Raw genomic sequence first — 16,431 nt, forward strand, 5'->3', positions numbered from 1 at the left:
TGGAGGACATCTGGTGGTGGGTAAAGACAGTGTTGGAAATTATGTTCCAAAACATCTGGAGAACATCAAGTTGGGATAAAGATGGTGTTGGGTGTTATGTCTAAAACATCTGGAGGACATGTGGTTGGGACAAAGACAATGTGGTGACCCAAACAACTGAGCCTTGGAATAACTACAGGTGGTATGGTTTCAACTTGTTGCATTCTTCTTTCACCTTTCTTTTTCATATTCTAAATCAAGGTTCCATTTACTGCTACTTTCTCATTTCTTAGACACTCATTTTGTGCATCTGGACATTGCTGGAGAAAATCCATTGTGATGGGCAAATTATCTGCTTGATCATTTATCCTCCAGGAGTCCAAGAGTTTTTTAAGTGCAAGGTAAAAGTCACCGTTGACTCTCGTATGACTTGTACAAAATTTCCATGCAATTATATCATACAGCTTTAGTTTTCTTCTTAGTTTTCTTCTGAGAAGCCGGCTAATTTATGCTTACCTTTGGCAGCATTCAGAGTAGCAGATCTTACTAGATGTTGTAATTAATATTGTGGATTCTATGTAATGAATTGAATATGTTAATTGAGAGTATTGCAATTACTAAACTTTTACTAAATTCTGCTGCTGATTTGCCAGATACCTATGATAAATTCTAAATCCTAAATTCTAGTTCTCTGAAGATCTATTTCTGATTTTTTTTTCTATATTAAATTTCTGTCATGGAGAATGACAAGCCTGTTGGAAATGGATGAGATTAAAACTTGACAATAATGTTTACTAAGACTGACATGAGTCATAGAGTGATGTCATAAATCAGTACATCTATCAAATCCACCAAGATGAGGCATAATATCAAAGAAGACAAGTGAAAGCACAGAGGGTTTCATTTTCTACCCCCCCCCCAAAAAAAGCTCCTTCCATCTGCGTGCAAATATTGCTTTGCAGGAGAAGGAAATTTTGTGACAAGTATTTATGGGTAGCATGGCTACTTCTGTGTGTGGGAGTTGCTAGAACTCACTTCTGGGATTTAGAGTTAGAGCAATGGAGATGAAACTCTAGGTTAAAAACTCTTTTGTCCAATACTTTAAATGAGATGAGATCCCAAGAGCTATATCAGATGGAACAGTAAAAGTTTTGTCACTAAATATTATACTACAGGTAGTCCTCAACTTACAACAGTTTGTTTAGTGACCGTTCAAACAGGACTAAAAAATGGGACTGATGACTATTTTTCACAGTTACGACCTTTGCTGCATCCCCATGATCATGTGATCAAAATTCAGATGCTTGGCAGCTGGTTCATAGTTATGACTGTTGCTGTGTCCCAAGGTCGTGTGATCCCCTTTTGTGACCTTCTGACAAGCAAAGTCAATGGGGAAGCCAGATTCACATAACAACCGCCTTACTAACTTATCAACTCCAGTGATCCACTTAACAACTGTGGCAAGAAATGTCGTAAAATGGGGCAAGACTCACTTAAAACAAATGTCTGGCTTAACAACAGAATTTTTGGGCTTAATTGTGGTCATAACTGGAGGACTACATGTAGTCTTGAAACTTCCTTTTGTTTTTTTGAAACTTCCTTTTGTTTTATCAATATTTTGTCTTGGATTATAATGGGCAATCATTCAAGCCCTGGGCATGCAGAGCTAATCACCCACCACCGCATAGCAATATTTTAAAATAAACATTCAAATGTAGTAAATAGGTTACATTTCTATTTTTATATATATAAAAAAACCTGCCTGATTTTCGCTTATCGCTCCTGGCCCTATGAAGCCTTTCTCTTTCTGTAGGACAAATTACGCCGAGGCTCGAGTGAGGCGATTCCAGTAATTGATAAACCAGGATTCAAGATAGGGGCATCCCTGCTGGGAGTTTTATTGTATTTGGGCCAGAGCAAGAAGTATTCAAAGAGCAGAAGGAGAAAGAAGAACAGGAATGAATGGGAGATCACAAATAACACTTTGGCTTCAAAGTATCCATTTTAGATGCTGTGATACCAAGTCAGGCTTAACAATGTTATTTTTTTTTAAGTTGGCTAAATAGAGCTGTTTGAAATTCTAAGGACGGAACTTAGTCTTTTTAGTCAAATCTATTTAGCTTGTGTTCAGCAATTCCCTTTCCCCTCTCATTCATCTAATCCCCAGGTATACTAGCTTTAAAAGGCGTTATTAGGAGTGCCCCAATCTAGTTAGCACTCCCTCCCTCAGTGCTGAGGTAGCAGCTCTACCCAGACATTTATAACTTCTGATACTGAATTCCATTGAGTCATCTTTCATAGCATTTTTGCTTTCTTGTGTATTTCTTCTATACTGAACGCATAGGGAAATTAGGCATTTTTGAGCAAAAAATCTGTGCTGATAATGCCAAGCAAATGTATGTATTCAAGGCAGCACACAATGCCTTCGACATGACCTAAGCTTAACTCACAGAATCATCTATTGTAATGTCCTTCCTGTTAAAGACGACTTCAGCTTTAATTGCAATAATACTAGAGCAACTAATAGATTTAAACTTAATGTCAACTGCTTTAATTTAGATTGCAGAAAATATGACTTCTGTAACAGAATCATCAGTGCTTGGAATACTTTACCTGACTCTGTGGTCTCTTCCCATAATCCTAAAAGTTTTATCCAAAAACTTTCTACTATTGACCTCACCCCATTCCTAAGAGGACCATAAGGGGCGTGCATAAGCGCACAAACGTGCCTACCGTTCCTGTCCTATTGTTTTTCTTTTCTTCTTCCTATATATATATATGCTTATACCTCCTAATATTTACTCATATATATGTTTATATATTATATAATCTTTTTGTATGATACCTACATATATTGTTGTGACAAAATAAATAAATAAATAAATAAATAAATGTAAACTTCCTTCAAGGAGCATTCTTTTAATATTGTGCTATTCAGGGAGCCTTAATGGCATCCCGGAACGCAGCATGAAATATGCTACAACCAAGGTAGTTGTGCGTTTATTTAATCAAATCCTAAATCAAGAAACAAAAGTTCAGCATTGCATAATACAGAGTCAGCATTCACCATATTTAAAACATTGATGTAATATAAACATTGCACAATGGAAATGTTTAAGACATTTAAATCTGCTCATCAAAAGACAAACCTCCAAATGGATGTAAGTGCTTAGCTATAACCGTGCAGAAACTTGGAATGTTTTCAGAACCAACATGGATGATAAAGCATGACAACTAAGCCAAATCAATCAATCAATCAATCAATCAATCAATCAATGGCTTGGCAGACATTGTATATTAACAGTGGGATTTATGCCAAAGTTGTGCATAACATAGCACAAACTAGAGTGGGCTTGACCATGGATAGCTGTTACTAGTATTCATGAAAGTTCAAGCTTAGCTTCAAAGAGAAAATCTAGCATCTAAGATATAGATACAGTATATTATAGCAGCAATGGCTCAGAGCAATAATCAGTTGACCAAAACAATTCTTTTGCTACTTTCATTCTTTCAGTTCTGGTGCAGAAACTGCCCAAGATTTTCTGAGCCACTGGAGAAAACCCAAAATGTATTTCTAGAGCAATCATGACTCCATGGGACCTATGAAATGAACAGAGATAACTAAGTGGATGACTACTCTTAAAAGAAATGAGGAATTGACTCTGTCTTCTTCAAACTACAGGTACTCCACAACTTATGACCAGAATTTCTGTTGCTAAGCAAGGCATTTTTTGAGTGAGTTGCCTTGAATTTTACAATCTTTTTTTTTTTTTTGCCATGGTTGTTAAGCAAATCACTGCATTTGTTAAGGGAATCACATGATTGTTAATCAGATCCAGCTTCCCCCATTGACTCAGCTTGTTGAAAGTCAATTTGGAAAATGTCAAATGATGATCAAATGGCCCTGGGACATTGCAACCGTTGTAAATATATGCCGGTTGCCAAGCACCCGATTTCGATCATGTGACCGAAGTGAGCAGGCTACGATGGTTGTAAGTGCAAAGACCAGTCATAAGTCACTCGTTCCCAGTGCCGTTTCAACTTGGAAGAGTCACTAAGCAAATGATTGTAAACCGAGGACTACCTGCATTGCAATCAACAATACAGGTAGCCCTCAACTTACAACTGTTTGTGTGAACTAGGACCACACCAGCTACTTCTCTGGAGACATTGTTTGACTCCACTCAGAATGCATAAATCAGCTGGGATGAGCAAGGACTGAAAGAATACATGGTAGACAAAGGAAGCATAGATAGAAGTGGCTGATTAAAGTCCAGAATCTTAAAACCCGATTCCCGTACAATCAGGCCCCTTGGTACATTGGATGCCTCAACAGATTTTGTACTAAAAGCTGCCTTCAAGCTGGCAATGGAGAGTGAGTGATTTTATCCTCCGAGAGCTTTGCAAGCTTATCTCAGCAGTCTCCAACTTAAGATTTACCGGAAGAGTTGATAACAAACCCTGAACTATTCAGCCCCTGCTGCCACAAATACAATAACCTGGGTTGGAAACTAAGATTGCTCATTAAGAACCGCATTGCTTGGTTTATGACAGAAAATGGCTTTCCACGGGGTAAATTCAATGGCTCTTCTGAGGTTCCGGGAGAAATATAATGCTAGTAGATGAGGCTTTTGACAAGAAAAAAAAAATATTCCGGACTTTGTTTCCTCTTTGCATTCCTTTCATTGGAAATCTGGATGGAGTCATTTGCAATTTTTCATTCCCCCACCCTCCTGCTTTGCTCGGAAAGTCTCAGCCTTTAAGATTCCACCTGCACATAATGGTGAATATCATTTTCTTTAACACCTTCATGAAAAATGCTGAATTCTGGTCTGGCTATTCATAATCTGAAGAAGTCTCTCACACCCTCCCATCCCCATTGCTATAGCCATAAGCTCCAAAGGAAAATAACAGTAACCTCTGCAGGTTACTTGTTTGTTTCTTGATTCCCTAGGTATACATTTGAACTAGGTGATGTTCCTTTTCTTGGGGGGAGGGAGAGTTTTCCTCCTGCACAAAGGTTCTTTTGTGTTTTGATATCTGAAGAACTTCTAACCTACGACCCATCTTAATAATAGGTGCTCGGTTCATAGTAGGTGCTTGCTTCCTTATGCAAGCTCTTGCTTTGATTTGAGTGATACTGAATATTAGTCAGAAAGGCACCCCCTGTCATACTACTCAGGCAGTAATTATTAGTCTTCCTGAATAAAACGAAGGTGACAAAACAAGAGAGATGTATATTGTCGCCTGCCTGCATATCTTTCTTTCCGCCTTAGAGCAACAGCAACTGAATTTTCCATTGATTACCATGACAAAGGCTCATGCTTTCCGTGTCCTGCAGGTCTCTTTCTGATTGTAACAAGCTACGAGCTGCAGTTTGTAGGGGTGGAGGGAAAACAAGCAGAATTTCCCCTTTTAATGAAACCTCTCTAAAGTGCTTGGATTCGCAGTTGCCATTGGCTCCTGCAGTGCTCCCCCGTGTCCACTAGGGGCTGCTGTTGAACTTCCAAAGAAAAAAGGCTGGAGCAGCAATAATAATACTAATACTAATACTACTAATAACAATAATAGGAGGAACAATTGACAGATCAGATCATTCTGGCGTCAATAGAGCTTTTCTTCTAACCACCTCAGGTACAAATAATTGTTTCAGAAATCATGCCACAATTGGCTGAATGTCATGTCCAAAGAGGAGTTATTCTGAAATATTACTGGCAGTCTCTTTTTTGCTTAAAAATTATATCTGGCTGTTTGGATGTGTTGTATTGTCTCCGTGGATAAAATGTATCTTTCCCAAACAAATGAATGCAGGATTTTAATTAATTTCAAAGTGCCTCCCATGACGTCTTTTTAAAAAGTCTAATATAATAATACCATGATTTAAACTTGCATGATAAAGCCGACAAGCTGTTTTGAAAGCTTAGCTGGTGTTCAGACTTATCTTTAATCTGTACCTTATTGTGTTTACAGGAGACAAATAACATCAGTCTTTTTTTTTTTTTTCCTCCTCCCAAAGCTTTCCTCAGTGTGATTTAATCTGGGGATATATTAAGGATTGCCTTCTATTTTGTGGATTTTTGTGTCCTTACTGATGCAATGGGCTTGAGCGTTTTTAATTTTAAATTCAGGCTTTCAAAATATCACAAGGAAAATTAAAATAACATTGAAAAAGGCTTGAATATGTAAGCTGAAGCAAAGAGAAATGGCTATTAACCTGGTGTACAACGCAATGATGTTTAAAGCCTCAGTTTCTTTAAAGCCCAGTAATTACTGTTTAGTAACTGCTATGCTATAGTGTTTTAAGAATCTGATTTCTGATTGGGCTAAGACTGAAACCAGCAAGGCACACATTTCAAATATTTAAATCAAATGACTATTGAAAAACTAACTTACAGCAATTCGACGGAGCATTTTATGCAGTAGAAGACAAAGCCATAATTATCTTTCTTTTTTTTAAAAAATGCTCTCTCTAATATGGCGGTGTAAAATAAATTTTCTAATAATAAACAATTCGGCTTCAGCTTCCACTAGCCATGTCCTTCTGCTTGCAGAGCACTTAGGAGTGGTTGAGAGAATTACAATAGAACCATCTACATCAGGCCTGTCAAACTGGCGGCCCGTGGGCCAGATACGTCATGCGCAGGCCACGCCCACTCTGGCTCCACAAAGGCAAAAAACATCATGATATATCACGATCTGGCGCATGACACGATCAAGTTTGACACCCGTGTTCTACATGAAGACTTAGAGCCATGTCAAAACAGTTCCAGTCCTCTGTGGTCAACAGCTGGACTGATGCACTTCAAGGCGGAATGGGACAACTCGCCACCGCCAATTCGCCACTTGTCATGGCCAATTCGTCATAGCCAACTCACCATAGGACAGTTTACTATGGCCAACTTGCCACAGGACAACTTGTTGCGGGACAATTCAATTTAATTATTTAAGATAGTTAAAAATTATTTTAATTTTAATTTTTGTCATTCACATTTCATTTTTGTCTCTCCTTTGGCATTATTTCTTTAATGATTCTATTCCACTGTTTCTTCAATATTAGTGTAACTCTTGTCCCACAGCGAGTTTTCCCATGGCAAGTTGGCCATGGTGAATTGTCATAGAATATTATCTCATCCCTAACTTTAAGATTTGCTTCATCTTTTTGGAAGCTCCTGAACTTCGGGATTCTTAGATCACGGGTATCAAACTTGCGGTGTTACATTGCCGTCACATGATGTATCATGACTTTTTTCCCTTTGTGGAGCTGGGGTGGGCATGGCCTGCGCATGAAGCATCCGGCCCATGGGCCACCAGTTTGATACCCATTTTAGATGAATGTTGGCTGGACTTAATAGCAGTGACATTGACATGAATTCTATTTTTTACTTGTCTTTTGGCAGGGCAAGAGCCAGTTCAAATAGTCCTTGATTCATGACCACCATCGCAACTGGAATTTCTGTTGCCAAGCAAAGCAGTTGTTAAGTAAGTCACATCTGATCTTATGACCTCTTTTGCCCTGGTCGTTAAGTGAATCACTGCAGTTGTCAACTGAATCATGTGGTCATTAAGCAGATCTGTCTTCCCCTGTTGAGCTTGCTTGTTGGAAGCTGACTGGGAAGGTGGCAAATGGCAAGCCGGTGACCCCAGGGTGCTGCAACCATTGTAAACACTTGCTGGTTGCCAAGCACCTGAATTTTGATCATGTGACCGTGGGAATGTTATGATGGTTGTAAGTGCAAAGACTGGTCATAAGACACTTTTTTCAGCAGCCCTTTTAATGGTTGCTAAATGAATGGTTGTAAGTTATGGACTACCCATCCGTGAAACATGAGGTTATTTGAGGTTTTATTTTTATTTTTTTCTACTTTTGTGTGAAGTAGGGAGGGAGAGTTTGGATGCTCCAACAGACTGAACCTGTTCTCGGTTCCCCAAGGTTGGGAAAAGTTAAGAAAATAAGTAAATCCGCTTCAAACTGCTTTGGAAAGTTTGGGGAATGGGAATGGAGCCATAACTATTTGGGTCTGTCGCAATCACTAAGGTGAGAACAATGAAATATGTCATCAAGTTATCTTTGAAAATAGCCATATTAGAAGTTTGTTTCAGTTTGCAAAAAGATTCTGATATTATTTGAAATCATAAAATGCACATTTTTTTCCCATTATTCATTATGATTCCTTTTTGTTTGGTGGATCTGTAGCAAACTGGGAGTTTCATTCTGAAAATATGTTATTTTTTTTTTTGGAGAAAAAAGTCCTTATATTTTCTTTGTCATAATATTTGATTAACTGTTAGACCAAGTACCATACAGAATGCCCCATCCATTCATGGATCAAATTATAATCTTAGCGTGAAGTAGAAAGTGACTGAAGTGCTGATTTTCTAGGTTGAAGTAATTCAGGAAGCAGACAGTCTTTCCTCAAAAGAAGAGAAGAAAATTATGCTTCTGGTGAGGAAAAATGTATAAGTCCAGCACTGTCTGTTTCAAAAGAAAGTGTCATGTCCCACTCCTCCGCTGACGGCCGGGTCAGGGAAATCCGAATCAGGTTTGCCTCTGCAGCTCTGCCAAAGTCCTAGCAAAGTTCTCAAGGCAGGCAGGAGACCAGAAAGTGACTTCAGCAAGCTATGTTTAGACTTTGCCTGACTCAGAGAATGCCAGAAAGCAGGTCCTTTATATAGGCCATGGGGTGTGGCTCCATGACTCAGCACTTATCCAGGCTTGCCCCTCCCTTCCATCTGTTGCCTCCGTCTATCAAGTCTTCTGACGCGAGGGTCACTCCAGTTGGCAGCTGTTGGTAATTGACCTTCCTCAGGCTCACATGCTGTGGGGGAGGGGTCTAGTTGCTCCGTTTGCCTGGGCATGGAGCCAGAGCTGGGGGTTGGAGGTACTTCTTCCTCCTCAGCCTGTCTGGGCATGGAGCCAGGGCTGGGGCCGGGAGGCATACTAGGACATTCCTCAGCGTTCGGAAGCAGATAAGAAGGCCCCGGCTGCGGTGAAAGCGGACGAGACACAACAGAAAGAAAGAAAGAAAGAAAGAAAGAAAGAAAGAAAGAAAGAAAGAAAGAAAAAGAGAAAAAAGTAGCTAAGTCGATTGATTCTGTTGATTCTGTACATTAATCATGGAAGTTGGACATGAGCTGGCAATAGAATATGATCTGGTCTGTAGAGCATCTATTTCCTAATAAGAGCATGTGCGTTTCCTGCTTTTAACATGTTAACAAGATATAGTCTGCTTTCACTAGGATGCATCTTGATTCCAGCTTTGCAATTATAAACAGTTCTTCCATTTAGAGAGTTTGCTATTTTTTAACACATCACTTTGGCAAATGTTACATTTGCACTTGCATAGTCTTTGCGTTTGCCGAGGGCTGAACACTTGTCAACCTGTGTGTATGCATGTATTTGTGTTTGTGTCTCTGTGTGTACATGGGCCTGTGTCAATGAGTCACCCAAAATATCTTGCCAACTCGAATACAACATACAATATGTTCTGCTGTAAGTACATACCCACTTACACATTAGACTACATGTATCCTAGAAACGTATTTTTCATATTTCATACAGCAACTTCAATCTTGAAGTTTGTGTATTTACCAAAGCCTCAAAGGTGGAACTACATTTGGTTAGGAAGAAAAAGAAAGAAAGCTAAAGTCCCTCTTTTATCTTCACGCAATTTGTGATGGAGAGAAGGAATCGACACCAATTGGAATAGAAGTGTTATATCTTGATGAGAAAAATATGAACTATTTTAACAATATACACAGAAAAAAGGAAGGTAGATTTCTCCCATCAGCTGTTATTAGGGCAAAACTATAGTAGATTCATGATAGTTGAATGCCGACTACATATGTAATAAGGTTATAAAGCTGCGTGCTTCAAAAAGGTAGAAGTGATATACCAGCCAAGCTGGGTTTTTAGTTTCACTTCTCAGCCCCTACCTATCTTGTAACTTTGCAATGAAAGATTTGGAAATTGGAACCAATTACCATAATATGTGGTGGTTTGGTAAGAACATGTTCAACATCAGACAGTTAAAAGGTTTTATTGCTATTAGGAACATGTTAATGTCCTTGATAATGTCTTCGGTTGCTTTGTAATGTCTCTTGTTGAGGTATAGAATTCTTTTATCTTACTACATTATGCAGGAACTTAAATTCAAAAGATATTTGCGGGAACATTTAGAGGAGTGCATCAATCAGTTTCAAAGAAGAGAAAATGTTCTTAGAATAGCTTATAAAAGGATAACTGTCAGGTTTTGGGGGAGCTGAACAAAGGAACCAAGGTAAAAGGCATTTTACTGTAAAAGCACAGCACGCAATTCAATAAATATTCCATATAAATATAAAGGAGAAGAAAGTTCATAATTATCCAATGACTTACATATAATTTATGTAATACTTTCAAAAACATTAAGCCAGAAGAACATTTTCTTATATTATACTGTTCTTCGCCCTTGAAGAAATTGTCAGCAAATGATATCGCTCTAAGAATGACTTGAATAAAATCTATAGGATCTTTACCATTATGATTTTTTTATAGTGTGGAGACAAAAACATCGTCAGTAAATCAATAAATCTGAAGATGATAAGAGCAGCTGACCCCATTGTCACCCCAACTTGGCCTGGGTTTCTATCTGTCTATCTGTCAGATGCAAGCAACCAAAGCCACTCATGAATAACAAGTCAGTAACTTTAATGTCTACCACCTAGGTTACAAGAATCTCCCCAGGTTGCTTGCCTTCTGCTGAGAATGACCAGATAAAGCTTCATGGATCTTGCGGCAGGTCAAGCTTATGCCACTTGCAGCTGTGCAAGGATTCCAAGCTAGACCCTCACTTAACCCCTCCTTCCAGCCTAGCTGGCAACTTCCCAACACTACTGACTAGTTCTTATGATATCATTGGTTCTAGCACTCTTAACTCAAAAAGGAGTCAAGACTAGTACTATTGCTGTAATTATGAGCAAGAGAATCAGCAATGGAAGCTGGCATATGTGGACAGGATAGTCGTGATAGCCCATCACTTGGTCCCTTTTTTAACCCTTCTCTATCAGCCACTGCTTCCTCCTTTTCTGCCTCCTTCACAATTCATCACGTCCCCCCTCTTTCTGCCTCCCACTATTAAAATTCACTTTGTCTTTTGCTTTCCTGGTTATTAGCTTCTAATCAAGGGATAGTATTTAATCCATGAAATGTGTAGATTTCCCCTAACTATTCGAGCTTAGATCAGATGTAATATTAAACACATCACTGCATTTAGGATTTCACAGATCCAAATATAATCAGCAAATGGGAAAAGGGTACTAATAATTATCAGCATCCAGGTAGGGTGGGTGAAATGAAGCTCTTTCTCTGTTGCTATGTTATGGAGGAGAAACTGAAATGGGCTTGGCTTTGGGTGCAGAGCAACTGTTTTATCTAAGCGAAGTCTGATTTTTCCCCCAGGATATTTCCAAATCTGGCTGAAGGCTTATATTCATCTGCATGCATGTTTTTGATGCCTGTAATGATCACGGGTGTCCCCCACTTCAACTGATATTATTTGCACATTTCTGGTTGCTTCATCACTGGAGGTTTTAAGAAGAGACTGGACAGCCACTTGTCTGAAATGGATGGTATAGGGTTTCCTGCTTGAGCAGGGGGTTGGACTAGAAGACCTCCAAGGTCTCTTTCAGCTTTATTCCTGATTCAATTGCATTTTTAAAAACATCAGTGTGTCATATCTGGCTTCGTTTTCTCAATGTAAACCTGTGATTGTGTGTGTGTGTGTGTGTGTGTGTGTATATGTATATTTCATATTTCTAGATTGCCCATCTCATTCAGGAAGAGGCTCTGGGCAGTGTAAAGTGTAATATATTCAGTGATACTTTATCTATTTACTTCATTAGATTGCAATGTGACAACCTTTCTTGGAATGAGCCTTACTGAATATTGTGGGATTTGCCTTTGAGTAAATAGGTAGAACGGCACATTTCTGTATTTATAACCCACTTTTTGTCACTTAACTCTTACAAGGAATATCCATTGAAAAGCAAGAGAAAAAACAAACATTGTAAACGTTTTGTTTAAAAGCACATACACCAGTTAATTAAAAACAACTAAAATAGCAGCAACAGCAACAAAGATGCAATGATGAATCAATAATAATAGTAATTGTTTTAAAGCAACAACATTAGCAGACCTCAATTAAATTTTGATGGTTTAGACTGTACAGGGCAAAAAAGTAAACAAAACCCAAATTAGCTAGTTAGCTTTATGTAATGGCTGAAAACTAATACAAGCTGTTAAAGTATGAATAACAGTTTCAGGTGGTATAAAAGTCTATTCCTCAGAAGAGGCAAATTTGTGGCAACATAAAATTATTCCCACACCAAGTTTCTTCAGTCTTCTCCTATTTTTGGTCTTGAGGCCAAATGGACGTTACAGCACAGCCATTTTGTCTTCTCTTATCCCAGTCTGCCTGATCTAGAGATTTAAAAAATATGCATATTTTGGTGATCTTTGTTGGCCTAACGAAATACTGCTCTAAATGGAATTCAGAGACTTTTTCACAGCCCTCCAGCAGACATAAGACTTTGTGCCGATTCATAGTCTCAATCCATTAAGTAAATTTATCTAATTTCGTTTTTCTCTAGTATAGCATCTAAAATGTCTTCCACTTCATTAGCATCAAAACTGTCTAGCATCATTATATTTCTTGTGTTTAACTACTAGGAACATGTATTTCATCTGAGACGGAGAAGGCTTCCAATACAGGGGGCCTTATGTTTTAAAAAATGGAAGATGTTTGTTCTTTTCAGTTGTCTAAGAATCAGTTAATGTGTCAATTTGATTTATCTCAGAACGCTAATCATAAAAGTGACTGACCCTGTGTTTGAATCAATTAGAATGCAGAAATATACCTGTCTATATATACAATCTATTATATGCATGCTAGGCAAGTATAATGCATTTTTACAAATATACAAAATGCAAAATGCATTTTTCATAGAAATGGCTTTTAGGTACCCCTATTTTAATTGAAGAATCATAAAATTTGAAGAATGCAGATATTGAACGATAACTGTTTGTAGTGATCATATTAGATTGGTAGTATAACATTATATATGTTTGTATTAAAATATGAATCAAACCGATTTACCTCTACCCCCAACCCAATAGCAGTCTCAGGGGAGAGTGTTGGATGTAACCTTCACAGCATCAGATAAAACCTAATTTGAATATCTGAACCCCCTTCTCTCGTTCCATCTTAAAATTGCAAAATTAATGACTTCAGTATCAAGGCAGCGTTTCTCCCTCCCTTCCCCTTTCCTAATGTTGAACCTGAAGAGAAGACAGAGAGATATCAGAATTTGTTTGACTTGGTCTAAGAAAGGTGTTGCTCTAAGATGGATATGTGTATATATATTTGTTCTTATTTCTTTTGCTTTTTTAATTAACTGGAAATAATAATGTGTTCTTAGCTTTCCTGTGGCAAATGAATATGTTAATAATGTTTTACTTAATATTTCATATATATTTTGTTGTCTTTTAGGAAGAATATGCTGGGGAAGAAATACAAGGCTCTCACTTTCCCATTTTATACAAGTTTACTCAGAAATAATTACTACTGACTTCAATGTAGCTGCTTCTCAAGCACATATAGATAGGATTGCAGCCATAGTAATTTTACTTAGATATCTTTATTTCTCAATGGTTCCTCTTTTAGCCTGCAGGCATACTCCGAACCTCTCTTGTCTTTAAACAGAATCAATTACCATACACCCATTGTAGGCAAACTTGAAGTGATTTTCTTTTTAAAAAAAATGTGGTAGGGGGAGTGAGTTTAATAAGTTATTGATACTCCCTCCATTTCAAGAAAGCAATAAATTTAGAGCCTGTAAGTTCATGAATTGTACACATCTGTACAGCTTCAGCAAATAAAGATTGTTACCATAGCAACGGCCACATCGTATGGAACATGCTTGTGAAATTCAGAGCTTCATATTAAGGGAATCCGTCTGCCTCCCCCACTGCATGGAACATGAAAATTTGTTTCTTGCGGCATCATTTTTCAGTGCTGTGTTTTTAGCGTTTGTGTGTATCTTTAATTATAGCTCTTGCTCGGGCTCCTTTGTTCTAAATTACACTCTTAGCATTTGAGTTTTGTATTGTGTAATTTTAAAATCAAAAGCATATAATCACACAGCTTTAATGATTATGGAAAAAATGCAGGCAACCCAGCAACAACCTTGTTCTCTTGTGAGCGGAGTCTGGCTGAGCATTCTCTGTGAAGAGCATCTCTTTCTTCTATTACTCATATGATTCAAAGCTTTCATTTCCAACTCCTTTCTGGTTCTCGTGGCCTACTCTGTTCTCTCTGTCAAAACATAATGGGACTTCAGTGGGGAGAATCAGCCAACGTATTCTTCATAAATACACGTCCCTTAAGGAAACAGGTACCATCAAAAGAAGTAGTGAAAAATAATCACTGATCTTCGGTGTTTTAAAATTTTCACTCTAATATGGATTATTGGTTCTTACTGTTGGTTTTGTTGCTTTTCTTTTGTAAAGTCCACATTGTGAAAAGCAGAAATGGTTCAGCTAGGGAACAAGGCTTGGATCTGAATTTTTCTTAATCAATCAATCCCACTTGTGCCTTCTGAACGTGTTAGTTCCTGGCATTTCTTACCAGCTTGGCTAATGAGCATGGTGGCCAAGAATCTTGGATCTCTTAGACCAGGGGCCTGCAACCTTAAACACTCAAAGAGCCGTTTGGAGCTGTTTCCCACAGAAAAGAAAATACAGGGAGCCACAAAACCCTTCCCCTGCCTATTTCATGAGCAGCCACAAGACTAGCATATGTAGTTGAATTAAATGTTCAGTTTTCTTCTGAAACTTTTCCATGGTTGGCCTACTGGGAGTTGAAAAGCTCAATAAATCACATGCCCGCGGGTGTCGCACATTGGCAGTTGTGATGCATATTTTGAGTGACAGGGAGCTGCAGCAAAGGGGTGAAAGAGCCATATGCGGCTCCTGAGCTGACCCCTGTCTTAGACCAATAAATCTAGTAGGAAACAACTTGGTGCTTTTTCACTCCTTTATGGATCTGAAAAGCTCATGTAGAATTGGTGAGTGAGTGGATCAATAACAATAGAATATGTACTGTTATATATAGTCAGACAATTGCAGAACTTCATCCTCAGAGAAGCCTGACAAAGATAAGGCCTATCAGGCTTAAACTTACATGTAAACGAGGGGTGAAATCCAGCAGGTTCTGACAGGTTCTGGAGAACTGGTAGTGGAAATTTTGGGTAGTTTAGAGAACTGGCAAATACCACCTCTGGCTGGCCAGTGGGAATGGAGATTTTGCAATATCCTTCCCTGGAGTGGGGTGGGAATGGAAATTTTGTAGGATCCTTCCCCTACCACACCCACCATACCACGCCGACCAAGCCACACCCACAGAACCGGTAGTAAAAAAAAAATGGATTTCACCACTGATGCAGACCCAATTTGAACCTTTTACTTGATATTGTTTAGACATCTGATTTCCTAAAAATGTATAGCAAAGTACAAAAAACAAGTTTTGGTAACAACATTATAAAAAAGATGTTGAGACTTTGGAAAAAGTGCAAAGAAGAGCAACTAAGACGATTAAGGGCCTGAAGACAAAAACGTATGAGGAACGGTTGCAAGAATTAGATATGGCCAATGTAGAGAAAAGAAGGACTAGGGGTGACATGATAGCAGTATTCCAGTATTTTAGGGGCTGCCACAAAGAAGAGGTTTTCCAAGGCACCAGAAGCATGACAAGAAACAATGGATGGAAACTAATTAAGGAAAGAAGCGATCTGGAATTAAGGAGAAACTTCCCAACAGTGAGGACAATTAACCAATGGAACAGGTTGCCTTCAGAAATTGTAGGTACTTCATCATTGGAGGTTTTTAAGAAAAGACTGGACAGCCACCTATCTGAAATGGTATAGAGTTTCCTGCTTGAGCATCAATTTTGGACTAGAAGACCTCGAAGTTCCCTTCCAGCCCTATCCTGATTGATTGATTGAGGTTACACAATTTATAAGTAAAATGTAATTACAAACCTCACAATAATTAAAATATAGATATTTCTCCAGCATAAGTGCTATTTCCATCAGCTACTTTCAGAGGTGTTACTTCAGAGATTTTCTTTCTTCCTGCCGACCTCAATAAAATCCATACTGAACTTGCAACTTCAGACTGGTCTAACTTTGTAATCAGATCTCTTCCCAAGGATGGTTACTTCCCTCTAGCTATTCTAATGAATTTAATGAATTTCTTCCTTGATAATTTGATTTTTCTGCTTGACTTATATAGCATTGAAGTACTTATTGAATCCTCTTTTCAACAGTTCTCTACCTTCTTTAGCAGATCTCCCAACTATTTTCCTTTATGTTGCCTGTGCAATTCCCTCTCTCACCTTGTGTTTAAACATTATCGTG

At 38.3% G+C, this 16,431-nt stretch overlaps 1 long non-coding RNA gene across 1 annotated transcript; it reads left to right on the plus strand.

Annotated features, from left to right (window-relative positions):
- Nucleotides 1-245: 245 nt before the first annotated feature.
- LOC131195667 (uncharacterized) lies at nt 246-16,159 on the plus strand. Its single transcript, XR_009154524.1, has 3 exons — nt 246-380; nt 7,377-7,458; nt 13,506-16,159. It is a non-coding gene; the product is annotated as an uncharacterized LOC131195667 (long non-coding RNA).
- Nucleotides 16,160-16,431: the final 272 nt, after the last annotated feature.

Source organism: Ahaetulla prasina, chromosome 3, assembly GCF_028640845.1.
Source record: "Ahaetulla prasina isolate Xishuangbanna chromosome 3, ASM2864084v1, whole genome shotgun sequence".
NCBI classification, from domain to species: domain Eukaryota; kingdom Metazoa; phylum Chordata; class Lepidosauria; order Squamata; family Colubridae; genus Ahaetulla; species Ahaetulla prasina.